The 14,328-nt window shown below is 40.7% G+C and overlaps 1 long non-coding RNA gene across 2 annotated transcripts in view; it reads right to left on the minus strand.

Moving 5' to 3' along the window:
- The window catches only part of LOC102245233, a 94,811-nt gene extending 83,865 nt beyond the window's left edge, over positions 1 to 10,946 (minus strand). For both annotated transcript variants that reach the window (XR_001362821.1, XR_313800.1), the window contains exon 1: positions 10,876 to 10,946. This is a non-coding gene — a long non-coding RNA (uncharacterized LOC102245233). The remainder of the gene's footprint in view (positions 1 to 10,875) is intronic.
- Between the last annotated feature and the right edge of the window lie 3,382 nt (positions 10,947 to 14,328).

The following is a 14,328-nucleotide window of genomic DNA, read 5'->3' on the forward strand; positions in this document are numbered from 1 at the left end:
AAAAAGAAAAAGAAAAAGAAAAAGAAAAGGAAAGAAAGAAAGAAAGAAAGAAAGAAAGAAAGAATAAATGGTCTAGATTGAAGATGTATCACTGGTCTAGATTTAAGACAAACATTATCACCTAATGGGAACCAGAATTTTCTCATGGACATACATTTATAGGATTGAAACAGCCCCCAGTTTTTTGCATCCTCTATAGAGGGGCTATAGGTGCCTTTATCATCTGAATAATTTCTTAAACTTAAGACCAGAAATATAGCAGGTATAATAAATTCTTAATGCAAAAAAAAAAACACCACACACACGAAAAAAAAAAAAAAAAAAAAAAAAAAAAAAACAACACAACTAAGCAACAGCTTCTGCTCTAGAATTTATTTTTTGGTATTTCATCCGGTAGGTTTCAGGAGCACTTCAAGGTAATATACCCAACACAGGATTGAAAGGGAAAAATAAAGATGTGTCAAAGGAACAATGCCTGGAAAGGCATACGGATGATCTGGGCACTAGAACTTTGATTAAATAGAATCAGGTGGTGACAAGCCAAAGTGAAAAACAGGTCTGTAGCCCCATCCCCTGGTGTCTGACCACTTACTGAGGCCATGAGATATATCTCTCTAACTGCCAAGGTTCTGGGTCACTTTTTTCCAGGCCCCTGGGATCTTCCTGATTTTCTGGAATCAATTTAATGCTCACTGACTGCATCCAGTCCAGTCTCTGCCCCACTTTTGACTCAGCCATTTCCTCCCTCGGGCCCAGACATCTTTGTCAGACCTCTCTTTGCTGGCATAAACCGCCCTCCCCATGGAAAGGACATTGAAATCATGAGAAGAAATAGGAGAGAGAAAAAACAAAGGAATAGTCCTAAAAGTAAGAGAAGTAACACAATGTACTATTATGCAAAGGATGTGTTATAAAGGGCGGGGGGAAGCAGACTTACAAGGAAGGTGTAATGGTTAGGAGCAAGAGCTTTGGAGACAGACTATCAGGTTTTACTCCAATTCCGCTGTTTACCAACTGGGTTAACTAGGACAAATTACTTAATCTCTCTGGGTCCTAGCTTTAACAGATGAATAATAATGCCACTTACCCTCAGAGCCATTTGTGAAGACTAAATAAATTAATACCTAGCACACAGTATACACTCAGTTAAAGCTGGCTAACATCATCATATAATTATCATAATAATTGACCCTTTTATTAGTGTCTTAAAGATATGTTAAAGGTCTTAAAGTTTGCATCTGTAAGTGCCAAACTAGTGCCATTATTCTCACCAAGAGACAAAAACAAGTATTGTATCTGAAAGAGAACATGGGAAAGTAGCCTGCTTCACCCTCTTCATTCACATGTTCCTTCCTGGAGAAAGAGTTTGACAGATTATGACATATAGTTGCTGTCAGGAGTAAAAAACAACAACCCTGTAGTAAATCAGTTTCTAATTTGTGTTTCTGAAAAATTTTGACCATGCTTTAAAGTTCTCTGAAATTATTCACTGAATAATGTGTGAGGATGTGATTACAGGGGCATAACACTTCCCTTTACCTCTGCAGCAGTAACTCCCCCAAACAGAGCAAGCAGACACATTATTTATGTTGTAGATGAGGGACTGTGCAGCCTCATCTTCCAGTCTATAGGCTGTGAAGGCTTCAGTGGAGTCATTTTGTCACATTAAAAGAATCATAACTGGGCCCTAGCCAGGTATCTCAATTGGTTAGAGCATCTTCTTAATATGCCAAGGTTTCAGGTTCAATCCCTGGTCAGGACACAACCAATGAATGCATAAGTACATGGAACAATAAATTGATGCTTCTCTCTCCCTTCCTCTCTCTCAAAAAAAATCAATAAATTAAAAAAAAATCGCCAAACCGGTTTGGCTCAGTGGATAGAGCGTCGGCCTGCAGACTGAAGGGTCCCAGGTTCAATTCCGGTCAAGGGCATGTACCTTGGTTGTGGGCACATCCCCAGTAGGAGGTGTGCAGGAGGCAGCTGGTCTATGTTTCTCTCTCATCGATGTTTCTGACTCTCTATCCCTCTCCCTTCCTCTCTATAAAAAATCAATAAAATATATTTTTAAAAAATCATAACTGTGGCTTCTCTAGCAGCAGCCTGTGGTAAATATGCCAGGCTGCTTCTTTCATCCTCACATTCTCTCTTCTACTCAGTTCATGTCCCTGATGATAATGTAAATGAAATGGAAATTTTAAAGAATTTGGTGTAATGCATGAAGATTAATCAAACATAGTTGGGTTTTCGATTTTTCAAAGTTGATGCCAAAGTCAGTAACAAGAAGAAACCAGATGATGAGGTGACGCACTGGGAAGAGTACAGGAATCTCAAACAGGAGCCTGGAAGCCTCGGATGGTGACAGTGCCAAGGAGAGGATAGATTAATGAAAGAATATACAAAATCCTGTTCAGAAAAGCCAAGCTACCAAAGCACAAAGACCGAGTGACAAAGAAAGAGGGCAGAGTCTCTAAGACTAGTACAGGCTATGTGCCCAGAGAGTCTGCTTTAGGGAAATGCTATTGGTAGACATGAAAGACCTCTGGGGCCAGGTGGTGGAACAGTTTTAACCTGGAACCAAAGAGAGAAGGGAGATCACTTGTTAGGTGAGCAGGAGAGCTAAGAGAGAGCAATGCATGAGTTCCGGGTAGATTGAATTGTTGGTTATTTACCCTGCATCCATTCCCTCCTTCTTCCTTCCTAACAAAAGCCTTGATTTCTTTCCATGAATTTTCTCTTTCCCTATGCAACCTCAGAGAAAGCTGACCCCTTAAAGTCATGGAAATTTGCTGTGAACATGACTTCTTATGCACTCAATACTTTTTTCATGGGAAATGTTTATTAAATGCATCAATAATTTGATTATCAAAGAACACTCTGTTATCAGAAATTTAGTTACCTAAGATAGAATTAGCATAAGCAGTACAGTTACCTAACATAGTAATAAGCGGAAAGAGACCTGAGTGTCTGTCTATTCTAGACTACACATTCCCTCCCTGCCTCAGAAGGGTACCTCCTTCCCCCGTGGCAATGGAGGATTCTGAAAAGAGAGCAGTGGGGAGATGCAGGAAAGAGAGGGGCTCTTACCTCTCCCAGGATGGATCTCCCATCACTTACTGGTAACAGAAGATCTATATGTCACCACATGATCCATGTTCTCCATACAAAGGCTGTACCAAGGGGTAGGTGAAGTCATAGGAGAAACATGGTCATAACCCACAATCCCCTTGCCTGGTACTCATCTGGAAATCCCCAACCCTGCTTTTACCCATCCATCCTTCTACTCTGCCTTTGTGCTCAAGCAGTTGTCTGGTCTCACTTTAAATCTGTGATCACAAACATGGTGCTCATTGCTGCCTGGAAATGCTGCTGTATTTCCCTGTGCAACTTACTTTCTCACTCTCTCCGACAATTATTCCCTGTTCTTTTCTTGGGTCTCCAACGTGCCCTCCCTCCTCATTCCCAACCAATAGCTTTGCCTCTTATTTCAATGAGAAAATAGATGCAAACAGAAGAGAATTCCACATCCTCCCATTATCAAATTTACCAATTTTTCATATGTATCAACTGTCTTGCTCTTATCTAGCCACCTCTCCCCTTGTATGCAGAATCTCACCCCCTCTCATCTGCTCTTACTTATGAAAGAGCTGCAAGGTGAGACTCTGGAAAAAAATATGCAAAATCTCCTGTGTTTAGTATTTTCTGAGCAAACATTCACAGTTTTCATAAAAATCTCAATGGGTCCCAAAACAGTTACCCCCACTCTTCTAAGAGTTAATAATAATAGCCCTTCATTATTGAGCCTTTACTATGGGCCTAATAGTAGCTTAATGAGATAAGTCAATTCTCAATTCAATATTAACAGTATTATTGAAACACCTCAATAAGTGATGCTCAGAGAGTTTAGCTTGCTCAAGTTTGTGCACATCAAGTTGCAGAACGGGGATTTGAACCCAGACAGATGCTCAAGACCATGACACAACACTGCCTCTATGTTGTCTAGGAGAACTGTCCACCAAAGGATAGAGAATTTAGGATTATTTTGTCCTTCCCTTTATCTTATCTTTGGAAAACTAATATAAATACATACATACAAATTCTCTTAAAGAAAATACTATTTTACAATCAAAATTATTCTAATAAAATACAAGGCTAGGGGAAGTGAATGCTTTACTTCATAAACAATTTACATGATACATTGCTTTCTACATTGTGCATCATTTTAAATGAACTATTATGAGATATTATGCAAATTAAAAGTTATCAGCCTTCTGTAAATAAAAAAGCACTTCAATTATTTAAGGAGTGATATATACTTGCTCAAGCGATCAAAGAAGGTAATGTAGCCTGTTTCTTGAACTCTATACACTTAGACAATTTAAAAATTGTTTGGTTTACATTCTAGAATACCAAAATATGAGTCACTATGATATATCCTCCCTTCTTATACCTTGGCTGCTATTTCATCCTCACTTCATTATGCCTATGGATCAAGAGACAAACTCTACGTATTCAACTGCCTTGACACAAGTGACCAGGAATCCTTAGGCATAGGTGCTTTCCAGTCTCTAGGTACCACTTACACTGCCAACTTCTGGAAAGTGCCAAATCCACCCCCAATAAATTCCCTTACTTCTTATACTCCATGCTCCAGCCATACTGAGCTTTACTATTCTACAAAACCATTCTCTTTGACAATAGACTTGTTGCTACCTCTGCCTGCCTCCTCTGTCCCCTCCTTTCCTTAGTCAATTCTCCATCCTTCAAATCTCACCTCAGAGATGCTTTCCTTGAGCACTCCTACCCCAACTCTGAGATAGGTGGTACCCTATGGTTCTCCCAGTTCCTGTTTACTCTCCCCATCCCCCCACCACCACCATTTATCTCTTCTATGCCCTGCCCCAACCCACTGCCCCCACCACCACAGTCACCACACTGTTGTCCATATCCACGAGTTCTCTCTTTTTTTCTCCTTTTTTGCTCAATCCCTCCATGCCACCCAACACCCTAACACCAGCACAACCAGAAATATCTGCCTGCTCTCATCTGTTTGAGGGCTGTCTCTATTTTGCCTGGTAGTTCAGTTTCTTTATTTAAATTCTACATATGAGTGAAATCATATGATACGTGTCTTTCTCTAGCTGGCTTATTTCACTTAGCATATGAAAAGACAGCTCACTAAATGGGAGAACATATTCTACAATGATATATCTGATAAGAAGTTAATATCCAAAACTTATAAAGAACTTATAAAGCTCAACATAAAAAAGAAAACCAAAAAAACAAAAAACACACACATACAAAACCAACCCAATTAAAAAATGGCCAAAAGACCTGAATAGATACTTTTCCAAAGAGGACATACAGCATACAGATGGCCAATAAGATATATGTAAAGATGCTCAATGTCACTAATCATCAAAGAAATGCAAATTAAAAGCACAATGAGATATCACCTCACTCTTGCCAGAATGGCTGTCATCAATAAATCAACAAATAAGTGTTGGCAAGGATGTGGAGAAAAGGGAACCTTTGTGCACTGTTGGTTGGAATGCAGATTGGTGCAGCCATTGTGGAAAGCAGTATGGAATTACCTAAAAAATTTTACAATGGAACTGCCTAATTACCCAGTGATTCCACTTCTGGGAATTTATCCAAAGAAACCTGAAGCACTAATTTGAAAGAATATATGTTCATTGCAGCATTATTTACAACTAGAGGCCTGGTGCATGAATTGGTGCACGAATTCGTGCATGGGTAGGGTCCCTCGGCCTGGCCAGTGATTGGGGCTAATCGGGGCCATCTCGTCCAGTCCCAATCGGGGCTGGCAGGAGGGGAGGGACCATGGAAGGTTGGCCGGCAGTGGGAGGTTGGCTGTGGGAGCACACTGACCACCAGAGGGTAGCTCCTGCATTGAGCATCTGCCCCCTGGTGGTCAGTGCACATCATAGCTACCAGCCATTCATCCAGTCGTAATGGTTGCTTAGGCTTTTATATACATAAATAGCCAAGACTTGGGAGCAGCCCAGGTGTCCATCAGTAGATGAGTGGATAAAAAAAGGCTGTGGTACATTTATACAATGCAATACTACTCTGCCATAAAAAGGAAGAAAAATTTACCCTTTACAACAGCATGAATGGACCTGGAGAACATTATGCTATTTACCTTTATTTTAGCAACATACTATTGCAATGGCTTATTACTTGTCCCCCTTGCTAGATACTATCCTTGGGACAAAGAACTGCATCTGCCTTGTTAAAAGTTGCATCTTTTATTATAGCCCAGTGCTTCAATTAGAATAGATGAATCAAATTACTTATTGAAGGAATGAATAACTGTCCTCATTTATTATATCCTCTAATTAGGGCTATATGCCTATAGATGCATGTAAGAAAGAGATATATAGATGTGAGTGATACAGGGACACAGTAAAATTAGAGAACAAAAGCCTTACATCCCCTCTGTATAAAAAACCATATTCATCACATAAAGAATGCCCTCTAAAGATGATCACATCCCTCCTCATCTTTACTTCCATTCTTCCTCCCACACTACTACCTCACTGGTCCTTATAATATGCCCTCCTCTGTCATGATTCTGCATTTTCCATATTCTCTAATATCAATCCCCACTCATTTTCACAACTTGCCTTTCTACTGTCTTTAATGACCATTTTCATCTAATTCAAATAACTATTTCTATTTGGATGTCAAAACAGCATGGAAACAATTTCATAAATAAATGTAGGTACAAAACATTCCACATATTGATTTATGTTTATAATGCATACTATATGTATACATATATATATAAAATATATTTTCTAGGTATGAGCAGTGTATTTCAACATACCATTATATGTCAAAAGATTAATAATAGTCTTCTTCTGGCTAAGATGGAGGAAATGGATTTATGATGGAACCTGAAAAAACACTAAAAAATAACCTGCAGAAAATATGAAACGAATTTCCAAGACACTGAACCTTAGACACTGAAGGCCAGCAATCCCTGACATTAACAAACAAATGAGGCAAATGCTATGATTGTCCAGCTTTCAGCCTCGAGAAAACTTCCAGGGAAAAGGAATCTGAGTGGAGTCTAGTGGACACCTGAAGTTTAAGAGACAGAGCTGAGCGTCCAGTCCAGGGAGATAAAGAAGGCTAGAGTTTGGATTATAAGAATACCAGAGAGAAGAGAGCTTCATAGAGAAGTCTAAAAGCTCAAAGCATGAGTTTGGCACAGCTCATATATGTGTGACAACTGCCAGAAAAAGAACCACTTGAAAAAATTAGATGCAATAGTATCCAACACTCATGCAGGACTAGGAAGAGTGCCTATTCCCACCCATCAAACTATTAAACCTCATAACTCACAAGGAATTGGTTGAAGGTACAGCCTCCGGCGGAGAATGATTAGCACCAGACGAAACAGAATTCTGGTGCTGCCTAACAGATATTAAAGGAAAGACCTGAAAGGATCAAACTGTTACCAAAGAACTTAAGCTCAAGAATATTTATAGGAAAACAAAAATATCCAGCAGCAAGTAAGGTAAAATTCATTATGTCTGACATCTAATCAAAATTTTCAAGGCATGAAAAAGAAACAGGAAAATACAATCCACAATGAGTAGATAAATCACACAAATGAAACTGACCCAGAACTGACATGGATATTAGAAATAATATAAAATAATATTACATGATTTATAATAACACTCTTAATGTTTAAAAAGCTTAGTAGAGACCTGGAAGATATAAAAAATGACCCCAATTAAATGTCTAGAGATAAAAATTATAAGGTGTGACATACTGGTTTTCTGTTGCTGGTGAAGAAACTATCAAAAAATTGGTAGCTTAAAAAAGAACACTCATATATTAGTTCATAGTCCTATCAGTCAAAAGTCCAGTAGGGCTTCCTGGGGTCTATGATGAGGGTTTTATATGGCTGAAATTATGGCAATGGCTGGTCTGAACTCTTATCTGGAGGCTCTGAGAAAGAATTCATTTCCAAGCTCACTCAGGTTATTGACAAAGTTCAGTTACTTGTGGATATAGGACTGAGGAACCCATTTTCTTGCTGTCAACCAGGGGTCACTCTGGGAACCTAGAACCAACTCTTAAGATTTTTTTATATGCCTCCTTCTATCTCAAGTCAGTAGCAATGCATTGAATCCTCCACATGTTTCAGATCTCTCTGGCTTCCTCTTCTGGTACCGTCCTAAGGAAACTCATTTGCATTAAAGGCTTATATAATTACACTAGAGACCCGATGCACAAAATTTGTGCAAGAGTAGGCCTTCCTTCCCCCAGCTGCCGGCACCGGCTTCCCTCTGGCACCTGGGACCCGGGCTTCCCTTGAAGCCCTGGCTTTGTCCAGAAAGTTGTCTGGAAGGATGTTTGGTCTAATTAGCATATTATGCTTTTATTATTATAAATAAGCCCACCCAGATAATCTCTCTTTTGACTAACTCAGCGGTTCTCAACCTGTGGGTCACGACCCCTTTGGGGGTCAAACAACCCTTTCACAGGGGTCGCCGAAGTAGCAACGAAAATAATTTTATGGTTGGGGGGTCACCACAACATGAGGAACTGTATTAAAGGGTCGCGGCATTAGGAAGGTTGAGAACCACTGGACTAACTCAACGTCAACTGACTAGTAACCTTGACTACATTTGAAAAATTCCTTTTGCCATGTAACTACATAATTGGGAGTGAGATTTCATCATATTCACAGTTCTGGGGATTAGGGCAAAAATCTCTTGGGGGCCCATTTTATAATTCCCTAACACATGTGAGATGAAAAATACACTGGATAAAACTAAAGGAATGTTAGATATTTTAGAAAGAAGTATCAAAAATAAAATACAAAGAGAAAAATACGTAACAATACTACTACTAATAATAAAAGCATCAGTGAGCTCTGGGGATAACTTCAAGGGAGGAAGGGAATATTTGAAGGAATAATGCCTCAAATTTTGCCAAAATTGACAAAAACTATAAACCAATAGTAGCAAGAAGATCAATGAATCTCGCAGAAGAAACTTGCTATATTCAGCAAATATGACTTTAAAAAATTAAGGCAACAGCACCCAAGTGGGATAGTGAAGTAGTGCATAGCCTCCCAAATATGATAAACACAATGATCTTGGGATTGGAAAGTGGCTACAGGAATTGCTGAGCCATGTAGTATCTGCTCAGTCCACTCCAGCAATGTGAATAGGTAGTGTATCACTGTTTCTTTCCCCATTTAATTCATTACTGAATTACTCTTCTATTTATGCATTTGACTGACAGAATTTAAATAGCACCCAAAAGCCCAAGTGCAAGAGTTTAGCAAACATAATTAGCCTTTCAGCTTTTGAAGCCAAGAAAAGTACCAAGAAGTTACGGATGTTGAACTAACCAACCTACGGTATGTTCCACATCAATAAACTTATGTATTTAAGAAACTTCCTGAAGATATATCAATGTGACAATCCCTATGTTCCCACATTATGTATATAGCACATGCTGTGGTCTGGATTCTATTTTGATCCATTGGCATGGGAGCCTCCCCTGCCTTGAAGAACTTCCTACAGTGCCTACTACATAATAGGTATCCAATATGTATATTCATTAAATTAAACTGCAATTGTTGAGTGGGTTCAAAATGGCAACTTAGGGGCATCTTGAAGTTGCCTCTTCCCATGGACACACAAAATCTACAGCTACAAATGGAATAATTTCCTCTGGAAGAAACCAAAAAACTAGATGAGTAACTCCTACATATTGGGTAAATGAGAAAAAAAAATCTACATCAAATTGAGGAGAGGATGAGACACAATCTCACCATAAACCCAGCGCTGGCATGGCAAACCATAATCTGAGGGAACCCACAACTCCTAGCTTCTCCCTGAAGGGCTCAAACCCCACATCTGGCACATCAATTGTCACAGCACCTGAGTCACAAGCCCCCCAAGCATTTAGCTTTGAAAACAAATGGGCTTGTGTCCACGATACCCACAAGGCTATAGTTAACTGAGAAATAGTTCTTAAGGGTTCAGGAGGACTCATTGTGGCTATGCCCCAGGGCCTGGCACAGAGACAGCAGCCTGAAATGCCCTAGTCATCCTGTGACAGAGACCTGTTCACCCACCTTTGGCATCGGTCTGAGGGGGCAGGCATCAAACTCAGCACTCAGCTGGGACCCTACTGAAATACTCTACAAAACCCTCACAGGCCAGCACCCACCATCTTTGCACTCTCCCTCTGCCTTGCTCCAGGCCACCAGTATCTCCCGGAAGGGAGCTTGTGCACACAGCTGGTGCCCCGCTTTCTGTGGCTGCTGTGCAGGGGACGCCCCTGGATTGCCTGGTTCTGGTGGTCAGCAGGGCTCACAGTCCCAGGTCTCCCGGGACTGTAACAAACGGAGAAGCCGTTCCTCACCAGCTATTGCAAGAGCACAGCCCAGAGAGAGCAGACTGAAAGGCACCCCCAATCTTTCTGTGAAAGAAGCCTGTTTGCTTATTTTAAAAGCTTCAGCCTGAGGGGCAGGCTGCTAATTTAACACGGGGAGTGAGGCCTACTAAAATACTCTCCAAAGGCTGCAGGGGCCAGCAGGCCCTCTCTTGTACTCTCCTGCCTCACTCCAGTCTCCCGATCTCCAGGAAAGGAGTTTGTGCACATTTCTAAAGCCTATTTTGGGCAACTGCCTCAGGACACACCATGTGACTGCCTGGCCCTGTTGAGGGGGTGGGGGTGGTGAGGAGAGTAGGTTAACAGGTCCCACAGAACTGTAACAGAGAAAGAGTTCTTAACCAGCTCCCCCACCCCCACGGTGGGGAGGTAGCCACCTGGGAAGCCTGGTCTTCCTATGAAAGCGGCCTATTAGCTTACCTTCATAGCTGTGGCCTGCGGGACAGGCTTCTAATTCAACACCCATCGAGGGGCAGACTCTTGCATGAGTGGGGGTGGCAGGGAACTAAAACAGCAGCCACAGCTTTTCCATTGGCCATTGAGCCCGCCCAGCCTGGGCTGATTTCCAGCCAAGCCCGAACCAGACCCACTCCCCACCCCCACGCCCCGAGGCTGAGGTTGTTGGAATTTTCCCGAGATGCTGTGGGCATGTGGGCAGCTTGGCCCTGAGTACATTACAGGCACCTGCGGTTGGGAGGAGGCTTCACAGCCCAGTGCTAGTGGGAATATTCCATAAAAGCCAGAATGAAACAAAACAAAACAAAAACAACAATAGGAAACAAAATCTAATTTCGAAGTCACAGATCTCTGGCAGGCGCATCCTTTCTGCCACTGCCCAGACTATCATAGTAAAACACAAACTTAACAATAAATATTTATTAAGCCCCTACCATGCCTGTGTGCCAGTGACTGGTTCACGAACTTGAAATACGGCAGTATTTGTCGAACAAATTAGACAAATTCCCCGGCCTCCTGGATTTTACAATTCTCATGGTTAGACAGAAGGAAAACATCAATGAACAAGTAGTTGTAATATAATATTAAAACTTCCCCGAAGGAAAATTAAGAGGGCAACAGAACAGAACAAGGTGAGGACTGAAACTATTTTCGATGGGAGAGTCAGGGGTAGGACTCTTTGAGGAGGTGACATTTGAGCAGAGATCTGAATGGAGTGAGGGAGTGAGCTGTGCAGCTAGTGGAAGTGAAGAGCAAGCGCAAAGGCCTTGAGGTTCGAACATCCTTGGCTAGTCAGTAAGGTGGGCCGGAGGGAGTGAAGGGTGGAGCGATAGGCATGGGGCTGCAGGGGTAGCCAGGGGACTCCCAACCCTCATTGTGGCTCAGAAACACCTGGAACTTTTAAAAATCCACAGACATCCCCAACACACGGACTTCAGGTGCTTGGGGGTGGTGCCCACGCAGCAGTAATGTTTTAGTACTCCTCAGGTGATTCTAATGTGCAGACATGTTTGAGAAGCCCTGCTGTGGGGCCTTGTATCAAATGTGATGGGAAGGTGCGTAGGTTTGAGCAGGGGAATGAAATAATCTGATTTCTATTTTAAGAGGATCATTCTGGCTGCTGCTTAGCACAAGAAAGCAAATAATGGGGCCAGAGGAGAGATAGAGGATACCAATTGGGAGGCTATTGCAAAACCCCTGGCGGAAAAGATTATGGTGGCTCAGGTGGTAGAAGCGGAAGTGGTGAGAATGGCCAAATTTATGATGTAATCTGTGATGTAATGGCAACAGGATTTGCTTGTGGATTGGATGTGGAATGTGAAAGAAAGAAGACTCAATGATGACCCAAAAAGTTTGGGGCCTGAGGAACCAAATGCATGGTGTTAGTGAGCCAGGGTCCATCAGTATAGGGGATGGGAAGAGAGGAGTCAGTTTTGGGGAGAAATCAGGAGTTGATGTAAAAATAATTATTAAAATGGTGTTATCCATACTTTTCTACATCTTTGCCATCTTCCTTTTTACTTAACTCTCATTTGGCCATATCCCAATGCCCAACCTGTCTAAACTACAAATTGTGTCTCATCTCTTTGGAATCCAAAGCTCAAAATGCTTCCCTGTAGTGCTATTATATCACTACTAGAGATCCGGGCGGACATCCCATGAGGGGTCCTTAGCACTGCTGCAGAGGTGGGAGAGGCTCCCACTGCCCCCGCTGCACTGGCCAGCCATGAGCAGGCTTCTGGCTGAGCGGCGCTCCCCCTGTGGGAGCGCATTGACCACCAGGGGGCAGCTCCCGCGTTGAGCATCTGCTGCCTGGTGGTCAGCGCACATCATAATGACAGGTTGTTCCTCCGTTCAGTCGATTTGCATATTAGCCTTTTATTATATAGGATAAATTAATGTACCTATATAGGTATTCTAAAGATCTGAGGGAAGACACATGTGGCTATGCCCACAACTCCTGGACAAGGCATTACAAGCATATTCACAAGGAACATGCTTTCACTAGCCTTTGAAAATATACTGCTGGATGCAAGTTGGCAGTTAAAATTTGGTTCAGCCAAATTCCTGAGAAGTGGATGCTAAAGCTTGGAAGGTCAGGCCAACTGGATTTCACTCTTCTTCATTAGCTTTCTTGCAAAAAGAAAAAAAAAAGATTGAGTAACAGATTTTGCAAAAATCAGATGCACTTCTTTATTTACCAATTATAGGCCAGGCTCATTAGATATTCTTTAATTATTTTTAAACACTTTAAACATTTAAATATCTCCATTAATTAGAGAAGAGTTTTAAATATCACCCCCCCCCTTTTTTTAGAAGAGTTGAACTTCTGACCCCACAGCTCATTTTTAACAAAGGGTTTTATCGTATCTGTAAAAGGCAATATTGAATGTTTAAGTTTTTCTAATGGCTGATTTCCATTCTGGAATTAATTTGGCTTGTCTATTTGCAACTATTCTTTGTTTTGCAAAACATGTTAGAAGAGCTTTCCTTAACTCCAAGATGGTACTAGATTGCAACTACTTTGTCATTTCTCTTAAATAAAAGAGTTACATTGTTTAAAATAAGATAAAAATAACTTATCTTCATCACATTTTATCAGAACAAAAGGGGGCTGGGAGAGGTCAATGGGGACATAAATAGTACTTTCAACAATAAAGGTTTTTTAAAAAGAAAGAAAAAAAATGAAGTTGCTAAAAATGAAAAAAAAAATAAAAAATATAAGAAAGACTTTAAAGGGAATCTTTAAAATAATGAAGTTTAAAGACTAAATTTATATTAAAATTATTTTACAGATATCTAATAATAGGACAGCTAGTTGTAATCATCACTTTTCATGTACTAAAGATGATGCCAACCAAACCTTTCTAGTTAAGTAATAAAAGTTAGAGGTATCACAACCAATGTAACAGACTAAATTATTTCAGAATAAAGGTAGTGACCCATCACTCTGTTTTTTGTTTGTTTGTTTTTGTTTTTTAGTATCAAATATGCATAAGCTTTATAACTCCCATAAGTGGGGGTTAATAGCTGCTGTTGTTTTAACTTTTATTAAGAATCCACTGTCTAGCAAGTGCAATGCTAGGAGCTCTCATAAACATTAACTTACTTTAATTGAAATATTTTAGGACAGGTTTCTGATAATGAATCTCTTTTTTTGTTTGTTTGTATCAAGTTTATTAGGATGACATTGGTTTGCAAAACCATACATATTTTAAGTGTACGACTCAATAAAACATCATCTGCACACTGCATCGTGCACGCATCGCCTGGAGCAAAGTCTCTTTGGTAGAATCTAGGGGAGACATGAACAAAGAGTCATAACAATGCTACTGACAAGAGTTTGCTTATATGTATCAAAATAGTAATGGAATGAAAGAGGCTCTTCATATATTGAAGAGGGATTGCATGTGCATA

This window comes from Myotis brandtii, unplaced genomic scaffold (genome assembly GCF_000412655.1).
Source record: "Myotis brandtii unplaced genomic scaffold, ASM41265v1 scaffold31, whole genome shotgun sequence".
Classification (NCBI taxonomy): domain Eukaryota; kingdom Metazoa; phylum Chordata; class Mammalia; order Chiroptera; family Vespertilionidae; genus Myotis; species Myotis brandtii.